At 35.2% G+C, this 24,683-nt stretch overlaps 1 protein-coding gene across 3 annotated transcripts in view; it reads left to right on the forward strand.

Annotated features, from left to right (window-relative positions):
• Window positions 1-24,683, forward strand: part of MED13L (mediator complex subunit 13L) — a 322,750-nt gene that overhangs the window by 241,062 nt on the left and 57,005 nt on the right. The gene's annotated exons all lie outside the window — the stretch shown is intronic.

The raw sequence follows: 24,683 nt of genomic DNA on the forward strand, positions 1-24,683 counted from the left end.
CAGCCCTCCCCATGCCCCCCCCCCCACATTATACATGTTAATCGCAAGGCCCCCTTTCTCCCTCCCTTCCCACCCTTCCTCCTCAGTCCCTTTCCCTTTGGTAACTGTTAGTCCTTTCTTGGGTTCTGTGATTCTGCTGCTATTTTGTTCCTTCAGTTTTTCCTTTGTTCTTATATTCCATATATGAGTGAAATCATTTGGTACTTGTCTTTCTCCACCTGGCTTGTTTCACTGAGCATAATACCCTCTAGCTCCATCCATGTTGGTGCAAATGGTAGGATTCTTTTTTTTTGGCTGAATACTATTCCATTGAGTATATGTACCACATCTTCTTTATCCATTCATCTACTGATGGACACTTAGGTTGCTTCTGTTTCTTGGCTATTGTAAATAGTGCTGCCATAAACATAGGGGTGCATCTGTCTTTTTCAAACTGGGCTGCTGCTACATTCTTAGGGTAAATTCCTAGAAGTGGGATTCTTGGGTCAAATGGTATTTCTATTTTGAGTTTTTTGAGGAACCTCCATACTGCTTTCCACAATGGTTGAACTAATTTACATTCCCACCAACAGTGTAGGAGGGTTCCCCTTTCTCCACAACCTCGCCAACATTTGTTGTTGTTTGTCTTTTGGATGGTGGCGATCCTTACTGGTGTGAGGTGATATCTCGTGGTTTTAATTTACGTTTCTCTGATGACTAGTGATGTGGAGCATCTTTTCATGTGTCTGTTGGCCATCTGAATTTCTTTTTTGGAGAAATGTCTGTTCAGCTCCTCTGCCCATTTTTTAATTGGATTATTTGCTTTTTGTTTGTTGAGGTGCGTGAGTTCTTTATATATTTTGGATGTCAACCCTTTATCGGATCTGTCATTTATGAATATATTCTCCCATACTGTAGGGTACCTTTTTGTTCTATTGATGGTGTCCTTTGCTGTACAGAAGCTTTTCAGCTTGATATAGTCCCACTTGTTCATTTTTGCATTTGTTTCCCTTGCCCCACTGTCATGTTCTTATATAAGTTTTTATCACTTCACTCTGACATATTGTGGTAGTCTTTTCATATTTTGACTCCCTGCTCCTTTCCCTATACCTCATCACACATACATCCCCGCCCTATCCCCGCTTCCTGATATGATCACACACAAATCTCAGAGTTATAGGTTCTAATAGGGCTTTTTCTATCCCAGTTTCACATGCTAGGAAGGGAACTCTAGTTGGAAGAGTGGGTTAGGTTCCCACCCGTGGGGAGCCCACTGTGATCTTACAGTGGCTTCTGAGGAACTGCCACCACAACTGTTCTCATTCTCAGTTCCCAGAGTGGGGACTAATACCTACTTCATTCCCCTTGTGACAAGTGATAGGCATGGACTTATTTACTTACTCTTTTCCACATTATTGTTTAGATTGTTCAGATAGTAGGAAATGGTTTTTGAAATAAAGCAATTAAAAGTAACGTATGTCTTTGCAGGTACAACTCTTGCTGAAAGTTTATCACGACACCAAATAAAAACTAACCTGAATAAGAACACATTCAATAAATGTGGTCAAGCTTCTCTTACCTTTTTTCTTACTGAAGTAGAAAGCAATAGGAAGGTCTTGAATCCTACCTTTCCTTTTTAGTGTCTCAGATAGAATGTACAGGTTATAGCAACAGAAGGGCAAGGGCAATAGTTCTAGTCTTGGGGATTGGGGTTTGTTCAGGAGCACCCTCCTGGAGGGAGGAGTGGGGAGTGGAGTGGGTCAGGAACTTCCAGGAAGATACCCGAGATCTGTCTGGGAGGCCTTGGAGAATATCCTTCGGAGCTGTCTCCAGATAGTGCTAACTCTCAGCCATTATTTCCCTATTATCTTAATTTTAATTTTGTGTTTTTAATCACTAACATTATTTTATCATAAATTATACTATCAAGAACAAGAATCTGTCACCTTCAGATTTGTTGAATAAAGAAAATTATCCTATAAAATAAAATGAAAGCAGTAGTATTTTACCACTATCAGTAACATTCTTGTATAAATCTGTAAAGTAGCTAACTTGACATTTTTGTCTTTGATTTGTTTATGTCCTTGTCAGATGCTTGAGTGTGAGTGTGCCCCTTGGGTGTTCAGTAGGCATTATCTTTTTTTAAAAAAATGCTTAGTTAATTGTACAGAGGTGGAAATGAACCTGAGGAATACCATACTGATTTCTCCTTTTAAAATTTCCCCTACAAATTGAACAGATGTTTATTTAATTATATTTTCATGTTTTGCTGCATATATTGTTAAAATGTTCTAATATATTTAAAGTATTATTGTAGTTGCATTTAGTTCCATTTAACAAAGAAGATAACAACATAAAGGTATTGATATACATGTTTGTGTTTGGTTTTGCATTTTTACAGTGACTATTAAAATTAACTGATACAGCTTTTGAAAATAAGAGAATAATCAAGAATTCTTTCCATTGTGTGAATGACCATAAACCAGCCTATCATATTTTGAGTTATACATGGCATGTTGTTAAAAAGTACAGAGAGAATAATGCTGAATTTTAATATTAGCTTTACAAATAAGATACTTTACAAACCTATCTTTTCTTTCTTAGCATTAGTCTTTTCCCAGAGTAGGTCTTATACATTGTCTTGTCTTTATACATTCATTTATGTAATTTTTATTGATAACCTACTATGTACTTAAAATATGTCTGGTTAATATGGTTTTGAAAAGCTAGTGATTGGTAATTTATTGGTGATTTTTTGAAAAAAAACCTTATACATTAATAATTTCTGTTGCATTACTATTCTTTTTCCCCCTTTTAACTTGTTACTTTTCTGAAGATGGCTTCTAATAGAATAGCAATGCTAAATTGGATTCTTTTTAGTAATCATCATGCTTACTAGGTCATTTATTTTAAAGTATGGTACCTAGGTGTTGGTCAGAATTATGTTAAATGTGAGATTTACAGAAGAGCATTTCCTCTTCATATAAACCTTTACCAAAAAAGCTGTGACTCGTATGTTGTGTCATATTAGAGTTTTCAGTATTGACTCTGTAGATAACGGAACAGTTAGTCACAAGTCTGCTTGGCCTTGTAAAGGACGAGAGAACTTATCAAGTCAGGAGTTCTTAAGAAGAAGAAGATCCATTCAGAAGCTGAGTGCATTCTCTGCAGCAGGATGGTGGGAGGGAATTGTCTAGAGCAGCTCAGATGGGAGCCGAGCCTGAGAGAGGAACACTTAGGGAATGCGGTCAGGCTTTCACTGCAGGAGAGGTAGAGTCCCTGGAATATAAGAGTGCATTTTACCTAAGACACATAACAGGTTATTCCCACCTCCCCCATGCATTTAACTACTGGGATTTATTTGTGTGTTTTGTAGTGATCTGTAAGGTCTCTTACTGTTTTTGTGCCTGTGTGTGACACTTCTAATTTTCACTTAGCAAGGAGAAGCTAGTTGGGAGAATAAGTGAATCCACACCAGCTTATCCCAACCGCCATGAAATTGACACAAAGCAGACACATCCTGCTGATGGTAGCTTGTTAGCTGGTGTGACTTCCTATTCTGGGGATGAGATGATGATTTTCGATGATGAGCTTTGGTTCACTTGTTTGAGTAGTAGTGTTCTGTTCTAAGATCAAAAAAAAAAAACAGACAAAAAGACTTGTATTGTTTCCAAATGTTTCTTTGATGTGACTATTCTGTGGATTAGAGAGGAATGACATTTACCATTTTTCTACCTGATGATTATTTGTGGGTCATAGTTGTTGACCAGATTCTTAAAGGTTGTCACAGTTCACATGCCTGAAGAACTGTTCCTTTGGCGTGACAGTTAATGTAGTCGGGGTTTGGAATTTCTGTCTTTAGATGCCGTGTGCATTTGTGAGTTCGGGTTACTGCTGCAGCATGGTTTCTCTTTTCACTCTTCTTCCAGCAGGGCGGCAGAGCTGGTTTTAGGCTTTTACCATTTGATTTCTCTGTGTTGGTGTGAAGTGAACACAGAGCTAACATTCACTGTGTGCTTTCCTCCCTTTAGAATCATTTAAACTGGCAGAGCTCCTCAATTAGCGCTGCCTTTGGGTTATGCCAAGGTACAGACTCCACTTTTTTTCAGTGACAGATTTATATACAAATTATTCAGATAAATAAATAACACTTAACTTAGGGACTGATTACTTACTGACTATATGCTTGAATTTGCTTTGAAATTTCTGAAGTTACATTTTGCATTTGTAATCCATGATATGGTCGTTCAAATACAAAGTTGACTTATTCTTGTGTTGAATAAGATCCAGGAATGAAAAGGAGAACTTCCTTCCTTGCTTCTGGTCAAAGTAAGAAGTAGCATTAATATAATATTGCCATTCTTAGTCACATGAACCCTTCCTGCTTTCTTGACACATTTGTTTAAGGAAAATACTCTTAAAATATGGACATCTGCTTTACATGCAGTGGTAAGACTCTCTAGACAACACATGACTGTTGCATTAAATTAACCCTATTAATTAGGCTTCAGAGTTATTCAATGAAAAGAACACAGCTTTGTGGCAAAGTGCCAAACACATGCCAGTTTGAATAAAATACATGCTTTGCTGTTACTTTTCTCCTTTCCACTGTGTGAGCATCTTCAAGTCATTCTGCTTCTGGTTGATATGGGAGAAAGGAACCTGATAATAGTTGGGGATAATATATAGAGTGGTTTTATTCTTGGATATATATTTTATTCATAATCAAAATAGATATATACATGCATGCACACATACTATGAAAAGGTAGATAAATGGTGCACTCCAGGCTTAACTTGCCTGTTTTAATTAAGAAGATGATGACATATAAACTGATTATGCTAACATGTTTTAGAGCATGCTATACGTTCTATATGAGATTCCTCTGATAATGTACTTCTTTTTCTATTACCAAACATGATTAATGTGCCACATAGTGTTAACTGTGCTCTTTCCCCAAAGACATCAAATGGGAGGCAGCATGTAGAAGCTAAATTATTCGGAGAAGAGTCAGTGATTGATTTAAATATAAAAGGATTAATTGGTCCCTGAACCAGACTATTAAACTGTACTGTGATCTTGACTGAAAGTGAAAGAATTACAAGTGCATTTCGTAGAATAAATTAATACATTTTTCATGGCTTTAATCCTATTTTCTGTACTGCTTATTGTGGTTTTTATGTACTGCACTCTATTGTATGCTTAATTGATGCGGAGGGGATTCAGTGTATAATGATTAAATGGGATAGAAGGCTAGAACAATCCATTGAGTTTTAAGGTGGTAGTTCTTCCAGGGTAGCTAAAAATATTTCCAGAGAAAGAATATTTCTAGGAACTCTTACCAGTGATGACCCCAAGCATAGAAGTCAAGTGTTACTGAATAAGAAATTTACACATTTACATTCTGTGAGTACGTTGTTCAAGATGAACATCAGCTAAGGGAGGGTAAATACAGCCTTTATTCTCAGACGAATTGAATTGAGACTTAAGCACTTGAGGGTAAACAGTGTAATGGCACCATACCCAGGGAAAATTTTCTTCTTTTTATAACTACTTCTATTTAAACTATATCGATTTTTCTCATTCCAACTCACAAGCTAATAATTCAGTCTGACAGGATGCTGTTCTTGGAGGCTATCAGCCTCATGTCTCCTTTACAGGGAGAATAAATTTGTGTTGATTCACTTCTGCTGCTTTTCTAAATAGGTATTCATGTAAATTCTGCTTTCAAATAGTAATCCTAGCAATAAAAGGAGAGCAGAAAAGTTTAATTTGGTGGGCTGATTTAAGAATTCATGTATTTGTGACTTTACTAGCCATTTACATTTCAGGTTTCAGAATGGTGTCTCTTTACCCTGTCTCAGTACATCTTTCCCTTATAATTTGATGTGCTTTGCCTTTTGGTATTCTCTCTGCTTCTGAGTATTCAGTCCAGGATATTTCAAAATAGGCACAGCTTATCTGAGAATCAAGATACAGAATCATGAGAATCTCAGGATTGAAGGTACCCTTGAAGGTCATTCTGTCCCTCTCCCTGTGCAGTATGGTTGAATTTTTCTCTACCAAACCTTTAGGGATAGCAGATACATTACCCTTCTGGTAAGCCCCTTTTTTCTTAAACAGCCCAATTAGGAAGTCTTCATATTGAATTGAAATCTGTTTTTCTGTAGTGTCTTTATCAGTAGTACTTGGCCAGTGTGCCTGAGTTCTCCATTGTGCTGTCAGGTATTGACCAGTCTGTATTTGCCACAACTGTGGACAGCATGTACTGTTCCAACAATAATGATAAAATAGCATGCCGAGCAAAATAGGTTTCATGGCGTGGTGTACTTGAGTTTTGCTCCTGCACAAAAGATTATGTCCCTAAGTTATCTCATTTCTTGGTTAAATATCTCCACTACCTTCAATTGTTGTGACATGTTGGGTTGTTTTAAGTTCTTTTGGTGATTCTCCGTTGAATGTGTTCCAATTTGCTTAATACTCTTTGTGAGCATCGTGTCCAGAATTAAACTGAACACCCTAAGCTTGCTCAAACTAGCATAAGGAGTTAAAGCAGAGTAGATCGTTAGCTCCCTTGGGTTGGCATGGCACATTTCAGACTTCTGATTTCCAGAATTGAAAGATAATAAATTGGTAAGATAATAAATCACCACCAAGTTGTTCTTAACTGGTGATTTTTAATATTTTTCTGCCCCACCCTATCTGATGTACAGGGCAAATGCTCATCAGTAATGGTGGCTCCTCATTAAGCCTGTAGTTTTTAGGGGAGATGGGCTTAGACTGATTTGAAAAGCAGTCTCCCATGGGTATTCTGATTACCATCCACCACTCAACACTGATGTTCTAGATATTCCACATTATATTGTTGCATTTTAGAATTGCCTTAGCTCCTTTTGCCAATCACATTTTAGATGCCTCCTGTTACCAGTTAAAGCCCCTGTATTGTTCTTTGGGAAGTTCTAAACTTAAACAAGCTATAGTTGAATTTTAGGCTAACTCCATCTGGTTAGAAAAAAATTTTCTACCAGCCAGCCATTCTTTCATTTAAGCAGTTGATTAAAATTTTATAATAATAAAAAGTCACATGCCATCATATTCTTTGTCTCCCTCTTGATACTTCCCATGGGTGTAATCTTAAATCTAGCTGTTTAAAGTAATAGTATCCAGCTTTTCTTAGAAAAAAAGAGGGTCTATCTTGAAGTAACAGTTATAATAAGTGTTTGTTCAGATATCTCATCAACAGTTGTACAGTTGATCATTTACTACAGGCTTCCTTAGAAATTTGATTTTTAAAATTCCAGTCTGTATATTCTTTGCAGAATTCCATTTGACAATTCCTTGACTTTAGACTGGTCTGATTTTCATCAGGCTAAATTTTAAGTTAGAAGTTATATGACTATTTGCTGATATTCCAAAATTGGTTTTTTCCTTATTATTTTGCTTTTAAATATTATTGAGTTAGGATAGAATGATCTCTTTCTTCCCCCTTTAAAGAATTCATTCATTAATGTTTTGTTCACTAAATTCAAGAGGTAGGATGACATATGAAAATTCATTATACTTTTTTCAGAGAATTGAGAAATTAATCTTGTGAAAATAATTGCCCTAATTCCAGGCACATGATGAATTTGAGAGCTAACTCGAGCCTTTTGATGAAAATGGAAAATATTTATTGAATAAATGGATATAAGAAATAATGAATAGATGCTCTGATTATTGGAGAACTTAAAGAAAATCTCTAAAAATATGGGGAAAATGGTACCATATATAACACTTATGAACAGGCTACTTTTAGTGTTTTAACATGTCTTTCCATTAACTTAAAAAAAATGTATTGTTTAAAATGCTTATTTTGTATAAATTATGTAATATTCCAAAAATAAAAACAAGTAAAGAGGGTAATATATAGTTCTCATTGCTGCTATGACAAATCACCAGCTTAGTGGTGATTTATTATCTTACCAATTTTTTATCTTTCAATTCTGGAAATCAGAAGTCTGAAATGTGCCATGCCAACCCAAAGTCAAAATGTTGGCAGGGTTGCATTCCTTTGGGGAGAATGTATTTCTTTGCCTTTCCCGCCTTCTAGAGGCTGCCCACATTCCTTGGCTTATGGTCCCTTTTTGTTTCCAAATCCAGCAGTGGCTAGTTGAGTCTCACATCATATAGCTCTGACACGGACTATTCTGCCTAATTACATTGGGCCCATTGGATCATCCAGGACAATCTCAGTATTTAAGGTCACTTGATTAGCATCCTTAATCATTTGCAACTTTACTTAATTCCCCCTTGCTATGTAGCATAAAACAGTTACAGGTTTGGGGATTAAGGCATGAACATCTTTGGGGAACCATTATTCTGTTTATCACAGATAATAAGATAAAATACTTATGCTTTCACAACTCAGATATAACCTAAAATTTTTTATCACCCAAAATGTTAACATTTTGCTATATTTCTTTCAGATTACATATCAAAGCTTTTTAATACAATATAATATACAGCACAGAAGTATATATTGTAAGCATGATGAGTTTTCCAAATTGAGCACATTTATGTAACCTACTGAGATCAAGAAATAAAGAGTGTCACCAGGACCCTGGTCACTGCCCCATCTCTCCCAAGCATAAACAGTGTTCTAACAGTTAAGTTTAATTGTTTTTTATATTTCATATAAATAAAATCACACAGTATATATTCCTTTGTTTCTGTTTTCTCTTGTTCATCATTGTTTGTGATAGTCATTCAGGTTGTTGTGTGTTGAAGTTGTAGGTCATTTATTCTAATTGCTGTGGAGTATTCCATTGTATGAATATACCCTAGTTTATTTATCCATTCTATTGCTGACGGGAGTTTGGGTAGTTTCTAGTTCTGATATATGTTTAAAATTAGTTAAAGACTTTGTCAGAGTCATTCAGTGATAAAGTGGTAGATCTGATGGATTCTCTTATTCTTGAGTAAATCACCCAGCCTGATCCAGAGAAAAGCTATGGCTAACATGTTTTCTCTGCCAACTTTATGAACATTATGAAAGGGGAAAATTATTTTAAGTGGAAATCTCTGAATTTAATGCAAAATAGATTGTATGATAGCTTCTTTTGTTGTTTAGATTGTGATATTAATCAAATTCATAGGTGTGATTACTAATTAGAAAACCTGGTATTTATTCAGATGATAATTTGATTCAAATAGTATTTATAACTTCATTATTTGTTTTCAGTGTATTTTGTTACTGGACTTACTGAATTCTACTTTTTAAAAAGGTAGATTTGAAAGGAGAACATATGAATGGGTTAGTTTGGTTCAATTAAATTCATTAAACTCCAAATGGGAGTGAGGGGTTGGGGGTGTTGTAGAGAGAGAATGTGTGTGTGTGTGTGGTGTGTAAAGCTCTTGTCACAAAAAACAAATTTTAAAAATTGGGGAAAAAAGCCCTAATTTTCTTTTTTTCTCTTTACCTATTAATAGAATATCATTAAAAAGAGATGTTTCACCTAATGGCTTACTGAAAACAGGGTAGCGTAGTAACATCCTCCCACCACAGAGAACCTGAACATGTCAAAGCAGAGGCTGAGTCAATTACTTTTTGTCTATCTAGGGTCGCTCAGATTCAGACCCAGGTGCGCTCTCCCATCCCCTTGGCTTTGAGTACCATCTTTAAGCAGCTCTCAAATGTGGTATCTTGTCTTTACCTTTTCCTTACTAATGTGCCTGACATCCTTCATGCCATCTCTGCTTGCATGTCTTTCAGCTCTACTTATGAAATAATTTGGATCCATGCCCCCTTTGTCTCCACTGCTAGCAGCCTACTCTAAGCCATGCTTTCCTGTCACTGGGGCTGCCAAAGTAGCCTTCCAGCTGTTCTCTCTGCTTCTACTCTTTTAACTCCTTCATAACAAATGATCTGGAGCAACTAAAATGATCTTTCCAAATAGGAAGACCATGATAATTCCTCCTTTGCTTAAAATTCTGCAGAATTTATCAGTGTATTTACAATAAAATTCAAGCCCTTTCCATTATTGAAAGGCTTAGTCTAGCTCCTGCTCACTTCTTTGACCTCACTTTATACTTGTCTCTTTACAGCTGACAGGCTTCAAACACAGAGGCCATTCTGCTCCCCAAACACATTAAGCTTGTTCCTGTATCTGGCCTTTGAGTATGCCCTCTGTCTAAACCCCCTTTCTCTTAGGTCTTACTAGGCTGACTTCTCATTACCACTTCCTTGAAGAAGCCTTCCCCACTCACCCAGCACTACCTCCCATCTAATGTGTCATCTCTTTTCCACTGCCACCCTCAAATACATCATCTTGTTTTGTGTTCTTCATAGCTTCTTCCCCACACCCAGAATTATCTTTTAAAACACACTTAAACTGTCTGGATTCCCCCAGCAGAATGTAACCTCTGAGAGAATCAGGTCTCGATGGGCCTTCTTCACTGTGCTACACTTGGTATTTAGGGCATTGCTCAAATGTTTGTTGAATGAACAAATGAACTGAAATTTGCCTAAGCTACTGATTCTTGATAATGAAAGGAGATTCTTTCCCAGAATCTTTTTATCTCTAAAACTTTTATAAATTGGTGCTTTCAAAGAAAATTGAATATCCATAATTGTAAGCATTTGTATTTTTGGTAGTGACCAGATGCTGCATGTGATTGTCATTAAGTAAATGTCTATGTTACTACCATACACATCAGACTAGTTAGAAGAGTGAGTGTTTATTGGGTATATCTGGGGCATACACCAATTTTTCAGGTACTATATTATCCTAAGGACCTTATATTTTTTGTTTTTCCCTTTAATGAGCTGCTAATACTGTCCTTATATTGAATAAATATTATCTTAAAGATTAACCACACCTAATGATTCTGTTTTCCTAAATGTCCTCTCAATCGAATTTTACCTCATTAGGAGAAATTATTTTTAACTGTCAAGAAAAGAAGTTAATTCTTTTCAAAATTTGTATAACATATTGCAAAACATGTAGCTGTCTTTGACTTCATTATTTTAAATAGGCTATAAGAAAAGTATAGATGTATCTTCTTTGATTTTTCTGTTGGCTTTAGTCATCAGGTTTATTTTTCTTATATTAGGAATGGGGGGGTTGGGATCATCAGCAGTGCTGATGATTAAAGGCTGTACTGTGTTTTGAGTAAAGAAAAAAGAAAACCTAGCTTTTGGTGTAGGACTGTAGCATGGGAAGAATATAGAAGATAAATACTTGCTGATAACAGCATTCTACTAAGTAAGTGTCAGCTCTGATTTTATTTTCCTTTTGCTGGGAAAACTGTGACCTCCTTTGAGTACTGGTGAGCTGAGACATTTTCAACAGTGCTGAATAAAAAAGCCCTGCTCTCTGGTAGACTAATGCCAAATGTTGGAAAGCCTTTAAAGAACTTGCCAAGCCACATTGAGTGTCAGCTGCTAGATCTGAACTAGAGCGATATAAAAAGGTAGATTTTTTCCTCCTGCTTTGTTTATTGAAGGCAGTTTCTTTTAAAAATGTAACTAGAACCATCACTGTGAGTAGGGAAATAAAATAATTTTATGATGTTGTACTGTTTAGTTTATATATCAGCTCTTAATAAATACATGCGATAACACTATCAGTTACTTAAATAGAATTGGGCTATGAGAGAGAAAAAAGAATCTCAGTATGGCTCCTTCCCTCTTTTTTCCTGCCTAATCTTATTTTAGGAATATTTAGGTAGTTTACATGTAATAAATATAATGAGACAAGAAGAAGTAATAAGGGTTGATAGTTAAACATGATGGTAAGTGCAGCAGTAGAATATGGAGAAACAACACCGTGAAAGCAGAAAGGCTATATATACTTAGCACCAGTATTTGTTAAAAAAGATTTTTTTTTTTTTTTGCTGTTGTTCATTTGACCACATAGGTGAAGTCCTGTTTGCTGTTGTTCACCTGATGAATGGCAGCATACTGGAATTCCTGTCTGCTTACACTTTGCTGGCAGGTCATTTCTCCCACTGTGCACTGGGTGTGGAAATCTAGGCAAGTGTCAGAGGTCTTTCGAGGTGGCAAGAATTCCCCTGTGACTGGAGTCTCCTCAAGTGGCAGAATCTGTCACAGTGGTTGGGTGTTTGTGCAAACTGTAAGTAAATATTCATGATGTTAAGATGAACTGTACAAATATATTTTGTGAGTTTGGAAGGTAAAGTGTTTAATTTAGCAGTAATGGGCAATGGAGGAAGACTAGTAGTTTATGCTCTCAGGCAGAGACAAAAAGATACATAAAACTTTAGTAATTTTAGTGTTAGCTGATGCTTTATTGTTCTTCACAATATCTAATACCAGTATTTAATGACAAAACTGGTAGAAAAATTTATATGGTTCCCCACTCCTGCCCCCACCACTCTATGCCTTCCACATATACTTTGTTACTGTCTTTTACAGTAACCAAAAAAATGTATAAAAGGGTTTTTTATACTTTAAAAGAAAAGAATACATGCAGCTCTTAAAAGTGAGCAATGAAAGTACTTTGGTAGTTACGAGTGACCTCACATAAATGTCACTTTAAACTGTATTCTCTGCCACACACATTTCCATTGAATTTTCAAAGGGCTTTCCAGAGACTATAACTTAAATAATATGTCCTAGTTTAGTAACTAAGAGAGATTTTAATAAGATGATTTTCATAAACTGCCTCAAATTTTATTTTATGTCAGCCTCTGATTTTCAGGCACACACATCCCTGAGTAGAGCAGCTCTCACATCTCTTTTGGCATAGTTGGTACCATCAGGATGTGAATCCTCAAACTCTTCCATCTTTGGGATCAAGAACATACTGAGTCAGAGCCTCCATGCAGCTACTTGTTTCGAGTAAATGAGGTACCCAGGGAGAGACATTAAGTCCTCGAGGCCACTAGGGCACTGTTTTTGCATTAATGCCAGATGTGCTGCTCTGTTCCCACTACAGTGCCTGGTGTTGTATGCTTGTGATTGGGCAGAACTAATGCCCTGCCCCAGCACCAAATTTACTGCCAGTGAATGGCTTAGTTTTGAGAGTGGAAGGGTAGAAAGCAATAGTCATAGAACTTGCTAATCTAATTCTTGTTTTAGGTGTGTGTATGTGTGTTTTATATTGCAATAATGTAATGGTAACTCTTCTTCCTTAGAAGGGTGATTTTTCATAGAATTGAAATGGTTACTTAACAATTATAATACAGGTACTCCCTCATTTTTTGAAAGATTATGTACCATTGACTTTCTTGAACATTTTCATTGCTTCTGTAATCAGGTTTAAGAGGAAGATACATGAAACAGTGAAAGCATCTTAGAGTTTTATAGAATAATTTAATTGTCTTATTTGAATATTATAATGATACCCTCTCTTTAAAAGAAGATGAAAGTTAAGGCCTGTCCAGTGAAATAAAGGGCAGTATGCTAGTGAGCAAAGGTTCTCAACATCATTTTTGTGAAGGCTGCTACATACAGTAAATGGTACATTTTTAAGGAAAGGAAATGATAAAGTAACATTAGCAAAATATTCCCAAATGAGGATCTATAGAGCAAGATAAATTACTTCTGGCAAGAGATTTGGTTAATGACAACTTAGAAAATTTCAAGGTAATAAGTTCTTAACACAGAAAGCATTTAGATAAAATTATCTAAATGCATTCTGCATTGTGAATCTGTTATCACAACACTTTTATACTGTGAAAAGAACAGGAGTATATTAATATTCATAATGCATTTTGAAACCACATGTAATAGCTGTATTCTGAAACTTGATGTAAGAAGTTTAAAATCTTTTTTAAAAATTTAGAATATTGCAAAAAATGATCTGGAATACAGTCCTTTTTTTACATTTACATAAATCCTTTCCCAACTACAAAGGTAAAACTTACACCATCCCCTGTATTCCCCAAGTAAACAGTTTTAAAAGTTTTTTTTTCTGTCATGGAAATTGCATACTACTTCCTTCTATTAATAATTCTTCCCATTTTAAAAATACTCACTTTGCACATCAACTGTTATTGTTCTCATGATGGAACTTTCTAAAGAAAAGTAATCTTTGGTTATGACTAAAACTGCATCCATTGCTTCAGTGACTATTAGGGGTTGCATGTTGAGCTGTGTTAGGTGCTGGGGATACAGAGGATTTAGAGAGCTTACCATGTGGGGGAGACCACCATGTAAGTAGCTGCAAATTATGACAAGTCCTGTAAAGGAAACAAATTGGGTGATGAAAACATATTGGCCATATGAACTAATGTGAAAGGTGATGTTAGAAAGATAGAATGAAACGAATTTTTTTTCCTTATTGGAATATAGTTTTAGTTTTATTTATTGGACTTCTGACAATATAGAATTTTAGCCAATTATGACAGTAAGATAGAATATATGATATTTCATAAATAGGAAAACATGTTTTTTCTGTTAGACCTCCCCTCATATCTATGGGTTCCTGTCATTCCTTATATAAACTGATAATTCTTTTAAACTTAATATTAGAATATAAAATTGTCTGAGGTTTTCCTGCTAGAATTTCTCCATCTTTGTATTTCTACCCCTTTTTAAGTCTTTGGGATCTTCATGCATGCCACTGGGTACCATAGTTTCATGTAAGTGTTTTTGTTCCTTTTAAATTTTTAGGTACTTTGCTTAGGAAACTATAAAATACCCAAGGGCTGATTCAGATCCTGTTTATTTCTGTATCCCTAAATCTAGCCAAGTCTCTGGCACAATATGAATATATGTGCTTGGTAAATGATTGCTGTTTAAGTAATTACTTCTGATAGTGTGAGTGCCAGATGAGAGGCAAGAAAGAGGTCTCTGTGGGAAGAGGTAATAAAAGTCTCTGTGGAGAAAGTAGATGTGATGGTGGACTTTGAAAGATGAGATTTAAGGAGAATGAAATTCTGTGGAGTGAAGAAATGTAGGTGGGATGTCCACAAAGCATTAACCATTCCAAATTGGCTGTCATTGAGAGTTTTTACAGGAAACAGGATTTATTTAAATACTACTTTAAAAAAAAGTGGGTTGTACCAGAGTAAAGAAGGCCTAGACTCAAGAGAAACAAAAGCGAAAAAAAAGTGGGACTGCAAAAGACTAAAGCTTCTGCACAGGAAAAGAAGAAACTGCCAACAAAATAAAAAGGCAGCTTACTGAATGGGAGAAGATATTTGCAGATGATATTTCTCATAAGGGGCTAATAGCCAAAATATATGAAGAACTCACACAATGCAACACCAGAAAAAAACAAATAATTTGATTTAAAAATGGACAGAGGACCGAAGCAGGCATTTTTCTGAAAGAAGACACGGCCAATAGGCACATGAAAAGATAATCAACATCACTAATCATCAGGGAAATGCAAATCACAATGAGATACTACCTCACACCACTCAGAATGGCCTGTATCCAAAAGACAAGAAATAACAAGTGTTGGCAAGAATGTGAAGAAAAGGGAAGCCTTGTGCACAGTTGGTAGGAATGTAAACAGATGGAGCCACTCTGGAAAACACTAGAGAGGGTCCTCAAAAAAATAAAAATAGGAATACCATATGATCTAGTAATTCTACTTCTGGGTATTTACCCTAAGAAACTAAAACACTGATTCAAAAAGACAAATGCATCCCTATGTTCATTGCAGCATTATTTACAATAGCCAAGGTATGGAAGCAACCTAAATGTCTGTGGACAGATGGATAGATAAAGAAGATGTAGTACATATACATGATGGAACATTACTTGGCCATAAAAAAGAATGAAATCTTGCCACTGATAACACGGATGGACCTAGAGGGTATTATTTGAAGTGGAGTAAGTCAGAGAGAGGCAAATGCCATATGATTTCACTTATATATGGAATCTAAAAAACAAAGTGAATGAACAAACAAAAACCAGAAACAGACTCATAAATACAGTGAATAAAATGGTGCTTGCAGGAGGAGAGGTGAGTGGGAGGGATAAGCAAAATATGTGAAGGGGATTAAAAGGTACAGAATTCCAGTTATAAAATAATTCATGGAAATGAAAAGCATAGCATAGGGAATATAATCACTAATATTGTAATAACTTTGTAAAGTAGCAAAGGGTAATAATGTGAGCATTTCATAATGTATTTAAGTGTCATATCACTATGTTGTATATCTGAAACTAATATTATGTATCAACTACAATTTTAAAAAATGTCCTGGTCTGTAAGCAGAGGGATTTAGATTTTTTTCCTCTGGGGAGTGGGGGGCGAGGACATGGGATTGAGTAGTATAGATGTTGATTACCAGTGTGTTTTAGGAGTAATAATTGGCCATACTACTTAGGATGGATAATAGAGTAAAGAAACAGAATTCTTCAGTGGCATTTACTGAAGAGAATACTCTGTTGACTTACATGTTTAGTCCTCATTTATTCTGTGCTAGTCTCTAGTCCAGAGACTATAAACTACCTTGGGTCCCAAAGTGAGTCACACTATATTATATTACACTCCATAGCCGTCAGTGATATGTCCCAAGCAGCCTCCTCCCAGAAGAACAGTTAGAGAGATCATCAGAAATTCTCAAAACTATGGATAAATATCCCCTAATATATTTGTAACCAGAATATCTCAGGTTTATACTCCTGTCATCCTTCTCTAAAGACCCAGAATTGCAGGCTTATTTCTGGGTCTCCTAGTAAAATACTGGAGAAAAGAAGTATCACAAACTTAGTGAGCATTAACGCAGCATCTGCCCACACCAAATAATCATGCAAGTATTCGGTCCAAAATGATAGATAAAACAAGATTTCTGTCCTCACAAAATTTAGTCAAATGGCCTAGACATAAAACTTATGAATGTTGAAATGCTTTGACAGAGATACACAGAGTTGTATGGGAGCATTTAACCTACTCTGGGATTTTAAAGATGATTTCTCGGAAAAGATGAAAAGGAATTAGATGAAGGATAGGGGAAGTTTATTCGAGATGAAAAACAGCACAGAAAAGATGGCAGCATGAGAGGTGAGACAGAGAAGTCCTCCCAAAACCACATATAATACAAAAATATAGTTAATACAACTAATCCTGAAAGAGCAATGGGAAAGAAGGCTGCACCAGACTGCATACACCTGGAGAAAAGAGCAAACCTCACGAAACAGAGGAGTGTATATCAATGATACCTTAATAAAACAAAAAAAGAAAACAGCAAAAAAAAAAAGATATATGAAACAGTGTGGCATATACATTATAAATGTCCAGTCTTGAAGCACATTGGTCCACTGAGGCTAGAGGGGTGGCTCATGGAGTGATTGTAGGCCAGTGATAATATTGAACATTTTCCTTTTAACATTTTTCTTATGCTGATGTCCAGGAGGGAATACGTTAATGTTAGGGTTAGTTGTTCAACACTTAAAACAGTTTAAGTTATATATATCCCTCCTGATTCCTACTTTAGAGAGATATAAATATGTTGCCTAAAATCCTGGCGTCCAGGGAAGCTTCAAGATGAGAGAGGAGTGGATTCCTTTGCTCACAAAGTGACAAGGCCATCTTTACCCAGGGGTTATTTTGAAACAAAATACTTTGATGGTTTCTTCAGTTTAATTCTGAAAGAAACTGATCTTTGAAGCTTGAAAGAGAGAGTTAGAAACATCTGAGATCCTTTGAAATATACTTGTAGCATAGATAAAATTTAATATTTAATAAAGGATGGAGTGAGGGAGGAGGAAAGGGAGGGCAGGAGAGAGAATACAGGAATAGATATGGGAAGGGGGGAAGGAGAGTAAAAAAAGGAGGAAGGAGAAGGAAGGAGAGGGGGGCCTAAAAGGATTTTAGAGTTGAATAAGCTTCCCTTAATCATATTATATACTTGAAGTAAGAATTTCATATGTTAAAAATAGTTTAATCAATTGCTATAGTGATTCTTTATCTCATCAATATGTTTGTACTTAAAATGACATTCTTGTGAAGTACTTACAGATAAAATATAAACCCCATTGTTTGTCATAAAATAATCTAGCATTTATTTTACTTTTATTCTTCAAAATTCTCATGTTTATTTTTTGATAAAACAAGTGGCAAGTGCTCAATCTATAGAACAAATCCCTGTAAGTCCTTAATATGAATGTTTTCCAGTACTATAATTCTTGAATGTGATTTTTAAAAAGATAATTCAAACTTCTGAGATGAAGTTACATAAAAAAAACCCCATACAGTCACATGTAGACACCAAAAAACTTCTCCTATCTAATCTTCTTCACTGCCACTCCTTGTTTCTCCCTCCCTCTCTCTCTATCCTCATCTGTTGTCTTGTATTCCTTTTTCCTCTCTTCCTCCCTCCTTCTCTCCCCTTCTGTATCATTTCTTTCCCAGTATCTATAGGAAGACATAATATGTAAAGAGCCTTACAGTTTACAAACAGGTTTTCGATTCACAGTGTCTCTGAGCACTGTGATTGGTGCACCAAAGATAATATCAGACAGTGATGAGTGCTAAGGGCAGGTGGAGGCAAGAGAATTACTGGGGGGAGGGGTGTGTGTGTCATAAATTAAAATTATGTGGTAAGGATAAGCCTTGCTGAGGAGGTGGCATTTAAGTAAAACTTGCAAGAAGTGAAGGAGAGAGCCCAGTTGATCTGAGAGGAAGAGAATTCCCCAGGCAGAGGGAACAAACAGTATGTTCAGAGGAGGGATTGTGATTGGCTTATTTGAAGAATAGCAAGAAAACTTACTGGGCTGGAATGAGAAAGGGAAGGGAAGAGAGCAATAAGCAATTTGGCCAGAAAGGCACGTGGGGCAAGATGTTGGGATTTACTGGGGTTTTTTATTTTACACTTTGTGAGATAAGGAGCCATGGGAGGATTGATTTCTGAGTTCCCTGTTCTGTTTCATTGGTTCTTATCCTTGAGTCATTGCTACCCTGTTGGTCATATTGTAGATCTCTGGATCACTTCTGAATTCCATTTAATATTATTTAATTTAGGTTTTTTGCATCTGTATTGATAAGTGAAATTGATGAGTTTTTCTTTAAGTAACTGTATCTGGTTTTGCTGTCAAAATTGTACCAGCCTATTAGAAAAAGTTGAGAAGCTTCCCCGTATATCATTTGTTCAAACAATTTGAATAGAGAGATTTACTGTTCCTTGAAAGTTTAGTAAAATCTAAGCAGATCTTGAGGTGGTTTGGTGGGTTTCTTAGTTATTATTTTCAAAATATTTCCTATAACTTCTATTTGCTAGAAAACTGTCCATTTCATGTGTTTCATATTTATTGGCATAAAGTTACTGATAGCGTTTTTTATCATTAAAACAATCCTACTTTTTCTGTGGTTATTACTTCCTCCTTTTGGTTCCCAGGATTGTTTATTTGTGCCCTCCCTTCTCGTACAGGCCTCTTCCCCACATCCCTTCCCCAAATCACTCAGCTTGGTGACTTGGCTTCTTTGAGTTGGCTCAAAGAACAAGTTTTGATTTTGTTAATCTTTTTGCTTTTTTTTTTCTACTAATATATATTTTCATTGAGTTTCCTTTTTGTTGTCTTTCTCAGCTTTTTGATTTGAATGCTTATCATTTATTTTGAAATTTTATTTTAGGCATATAAGGATATAAATTACTCTATTGTTTCTCTCATATTTTGACACAACTTACTTTTGTTGTCATTCAGTTTTAAATATTTTTTTATTTCCTTTGTGATTTTCTCTGTAGCCCATGATTTATTTGGGGAGTGCATGTGTAAGTTTCCAAACAATTGGATTTTATTTTAAACCTATTTTTTTAACCGTTGATTTCAAACTGAATTGCACTGTAATTAGAGAATATGTATATTAGTTATTTGAAATTTAGAACTTATGTCCCAGTACCCCATCCAAGTCCATTTTGCACATCTTCCATGTGTTCTTGGAAGGAGAACAGATTATTTTTGGAAAGCCAACATAATATATTTATTTATATATCTTTGTTATTCCTTTGGCTTTGTTATTAATAATTTGCTTATCTATCAAATATTGAGACAAGTATGTTAAAATCCATATTAATTGCAGATTTGTCAATTTCTCCTTGTAACTATACCAGTATTTTCTTTATGTATTTCTAAGTTATATTGCATACTGCATTCAAGATTGTTTAAGTTTATTGTTCAGTTCTTCTGTTTATTATAATGTCATGATGAACCTAAGTTTTAAACATATTTTATTGCTTTATTGTTATTTCTATATCATCTTTACTTTTATTTGGATTCACTTGGCATTTCATTTTCTACATTTTATTTTCATTGTTTTGGGGTAATTTTATCTTGTGTCTTTTTTGTAAGCAGTACATATATGGATTCATTCTATTTTTTTGGCCATTCTGAAGAATCTTTGACTTTTTGATAGAGAATGAACAAATCATATCTATTTCTGCAAATTCATTTAAACTCTGGTTATCTTTGTTTTCACAATGATGTAGCCACATTGCCTCTTTTAAATAATCTTTAAAATGTCAAACTCTCTCTAATTCAGTACCTTTGCACATATAATTTTCTTTTTTTGAAATGGTCCTCACCACTTTTAAGATTCAAGCTTTAGTTTAAATGCTCCCCCTTTTTTTCAGAGAGGCTTCCCTCTGACCCATCCCTTTCTAAAATAGCACTGCCCTGTCATTTTCTTTTTCAGTACCTTATTTCTTTCTTTTATAACACAAACATTATTTATTTTATTTATAGATAGCTTATTTAATGGTATTAGTATTAATACTATTATACTAATCACTTTACTTACATGTTGATTATTTGATCATAGTTAAGAAAGATATGACAGTAATCCTAAAGAGGTAACATGTCAAGAAGAAGGTATTTCAGGGCTGGGGAATCTGGATCAAGTAAAGAGGAGAGAATGACTCCTGGGGGTACCTTTACAGAGAAGGAAATATATAGTTCTCCAGGACCCTGGGGAAGAGTGAGATAAGTGTAGCTGTGGACATGTTTAAGGTTAAAAGAGGTGAAATAAGAATTACCCAAATCTGATCTGATTGAGTTAAGTGTGGAGAATACATGGAGTTGAGAAGGACTGGAATACTTGTCAAGTGGCAAGTCTAAGAGAGCAGAGGTGAGGCTTCAATTTTAGTATGAGTGAAGTTATAGTGTTTCTGGTTCTGTGTATTCATTTACAGCAGTGTAGGGAGTTAGAAGTATTGATAGGGACTGGTTTAAGTTGCATAGTATGTGATCATGTTGATGAGTGAATATATTCTATAGGGGTGGAGGTAGCATTGATCTAAGGTAAAATGCCATGAATGTACTGTGAACAAATGTAAAGAAGGGAGACCTGAATTCTTACTCCAGCCATGCTCTAAACTACTTTCGTAACCAGGCAGTTTTGCCTTCCCCCTGAATTAGAAAGGGGTTGAACCTGATCATCTCTAAATTCCTTTTCAGTTTTCAGATGATGAGAGTATATAAAATAGATGGAGCTTAGTGATTAAAGATTGAGTTAAAACCAGGTGATGGGTGGTGAGAAGCAAGAACAGGTATGGAACTTGTAGTAGTGTTCTCTCTCAACTCTGTAATAATAACTATCTAACATGATATATCTGTAAGTGTATTTGCAGAGACCCTTGTTTTCAATGTTTGTTGACAAATCTGATCTCAATTTAGCCACATAAAAATAAAAGTTTATATGGATATAAATTAATCTCTCCATTTATAGATGAGCTAGCTAGAGGAAAGGACATTAAAATTTCAAGTCTAATTCCAGTTGTGCTTCTAAGTGTGGCATTGACAAGCCAGACTTTTTAGCTCTACTTTCTCATCTGTAAAATGAGAGGGGTTGACTTTTGTATCATACTACCTGAATTTACTCTTTGGCAGGTTTTTGTATCAGAGAAATAGGACAATTGTTATTTATCTGCATTTTATTAGGCCATTTGACATAATCTTTTAGAATATCCTTTGTAGACAAGAAACCGTAAATGGGTGGCAACACACTAGTGAATTTGCAACTTGCGAATTACCTGATGGCATGGCACAGGATTCTATTCTCAGTGTAGTCTTCTTCACCATTTTTAGTAATGACATGGATAACGATATTGATGGTTTGTTGATCAAACAGCCAGTGTGCTGGATAACAGAATCAGGATCAAAGATGATCTCAGCAGGTTTCAACCAAAAGCCAAATATGATGAGATGAAACACCATGGAGTCCTCTAGTGCAGTCCTCTAGTTGGACCAACAAGCGCATTCACAAGGATAGGGGCAGGGGCTTCCTTCAGATCTGCCTCCAGAATTCTCCGTGAGGCATATGGCACCTCATTCTAAAGAATAAAAGAATATTATGAGTTCACTCCCCCTGCCCTTCACTGTGCCATTTCATTCCTCAAACAACCAAGATTATTTGGTTTTTAAAATGTATCCTTCTGGAGAAATTTATGCCCATGTAAACAAATAGTTGTGTGCATATATTTTTTTCTCCCCCCTTTTCCCTTTTTATACTATAAGTATAAAATTATTTTTTTATATATATATATTTTATATTTTATATATATATATTATTTTTTATTTATTATATTAAATTTTATATATATATTTATTTTATATATAAGTGGGAGTATATTATTCACACTTTTGTACCTTCGGTTTTTTTTCATATTTATAAGTTCATGTTGGAGCTTTTTCCATGTCAGTATGATCATTTATTTCCTTTTAAGTGGTTGAACAGTATTACTTTGTAGGGATTATATAAGCAATGCTGTACTCAAAATCACACCATAGTTTTCTCTGTGGGATAAAGGCTTAGAAGTGGTGTTGCTAGGCCAAAGGGGAGTTGTACTTTCTAACGTCCATATTGTCATCCCTGACCTCTTGTTTCATGGAATTTTAGAAGAAACAGAATTTTTTAGCAGGGAAGGGATTTATGTCCCATCAAGATTGGTGGTTCTCAAATTGTGGTCCATGACTAGGAGTACCAAGAGCATCAGTTGGGAACTTGGTACAAATGCAATTTCTTGGGATCCACCCTGGACCTCCTGAATCAGAACTTCTTTGGTGGGGGAAGCAGTTTGTGCTAACACCTGATTTTACATACGGGGAAACTGCTCAGAAAGATGAAGTAATGTACCAAAAATTATATAGGTACTGGTGGCTTCTGTTATATTTCCTCTGTAATTTATTTTTCTTTTGTTGTTTTGTCTCTTTTAAAAAGACATTGCGTTCTTAAACTTACCAATATAAAAAATAAGTCATTGATTCATTTCCTACATTTTCCATTTTTGTGCTGCTGCTCTGTGTCTTTTGGGACATAGCAAATTCAAATAAATACTATTTTGAAGTTTGCATCACCATTCTTTAGATTCAGCTGACTTTTTAAACTAAACCTTAAATTGGATCCCTGTTACTTTGCACATACAAATCTTTTTGTTGTTAAGGGGTGACCTTCAACTTCTTTTTCAGACTCTTTTCCCATCATGTCACATTTTTCCTCCCTTTAGAATTTCCAAACTATATCCTTCTTCCCTTTAATTTTGTATGGATATATAAAATTATATACATAGAGTAGATGGATATATACATCTACTCCTTGCCTCATGTTCTGTTTTTAGCTTTTTTTCTTTACTACTGAAACCTTATTTTCATTTGTTTTTGTCTTCGATCTTCTGAATTGGAAAAGTCAGTACACCTTAGCTTTCCTATGCTCCTTTGTTTTTATTTCTGTTTCTGTATTTGTGTCTGTGTCTGGCTTTTTTTTATCGATGTGTGTTCATGTCTATCTTTTGTTTGCTTATATGCTCCTTGAGGGCAAGGACAATGTTTTATTTATTGTTACTTTAGGCTCCTTGTGCCATTCTTTGCGCTTGCTAGTAAGACACAGAATTTCTCAGGTTACCTCAACATACTTGTCAAGGGAAAATATGTATGCTTCACCATGTAATAGAGTGAAATTTTTATTCCAGTTTTCCTGAAAACATTATCATTTTATACTTAAACAAAATTTAATTTTTCACTGGTACTCAAATACACTTTATAATATTCTAGAGAATTTTTGAAAAGAAGCAAATCTTGGAGGTGATTTTTTAAATAGTGGCTGCCTGGCTTACAGTGATTCTGGTTCATCAGGTGAATGTTCTTAGGAGCTGTCTTGAGATAATGGAGATGTTATAACTGGCTTAGGGCCAAAGTTAACAACTTTGAAAGAATGTGCCACTGTAGTAATTTTGAAATAATTTTTCTCCAAGACACCTAATTTTTATCAATTTTTAGCTAATTATGTGGAAAATGGAGAGTTGACATTTTACAATTTTATCAGAAGTAAATTGTAAAAATTAAACACAGTAAATTACCAGGCCAGTTAGGGACTTGTGTTACCTTGTATATTAGGAGGCAGTTGTATATTGGGAATTTACATACAGCACTATCCTTAATTGATATTTTTAGATCAACAATTTTAACCTCCTTGTAATGTTTTAAGCTTGTAAATTGATATTATTTTTGTACATACCAAACATAAGCAAGTTTTGTCATTGTCCCTAGAATCAGTTAAAAGCCAGTTCAAATACTACTACATGCAAAGTTAGAAAAATGTTAGAATTCTTTTTCTGTCCTTAGGAATCTATAGACCACACAGGAGACTTAATGCAAATTAAACATGAAGCATTCTGCACAATAGCTTTCTAAACTTCACAGTGCAGCAAAACTAATTTTTCAGGTTTATCTGGAAGCTTTAATTTAGTTTGTGAAGTTATTATTATATTATTTGTCCACGTTCAACTGAAAGTTTATGCTATTAATATCATCA

This window comes from Manis pentadactyla, chromosome 14 (genome assembly GCF_030020395.1).
Source record: "Manis pentadactyla isolate mManPen7 chromosome 14, mManPen7.hap1, whole genome shotgun sequence".
NCBI classification, from domain to species: Eukaryota; Metazoa; Chordata; class Mammalia; order Pholidota; family Manidae; genus Manis; species Manis pentadactyla.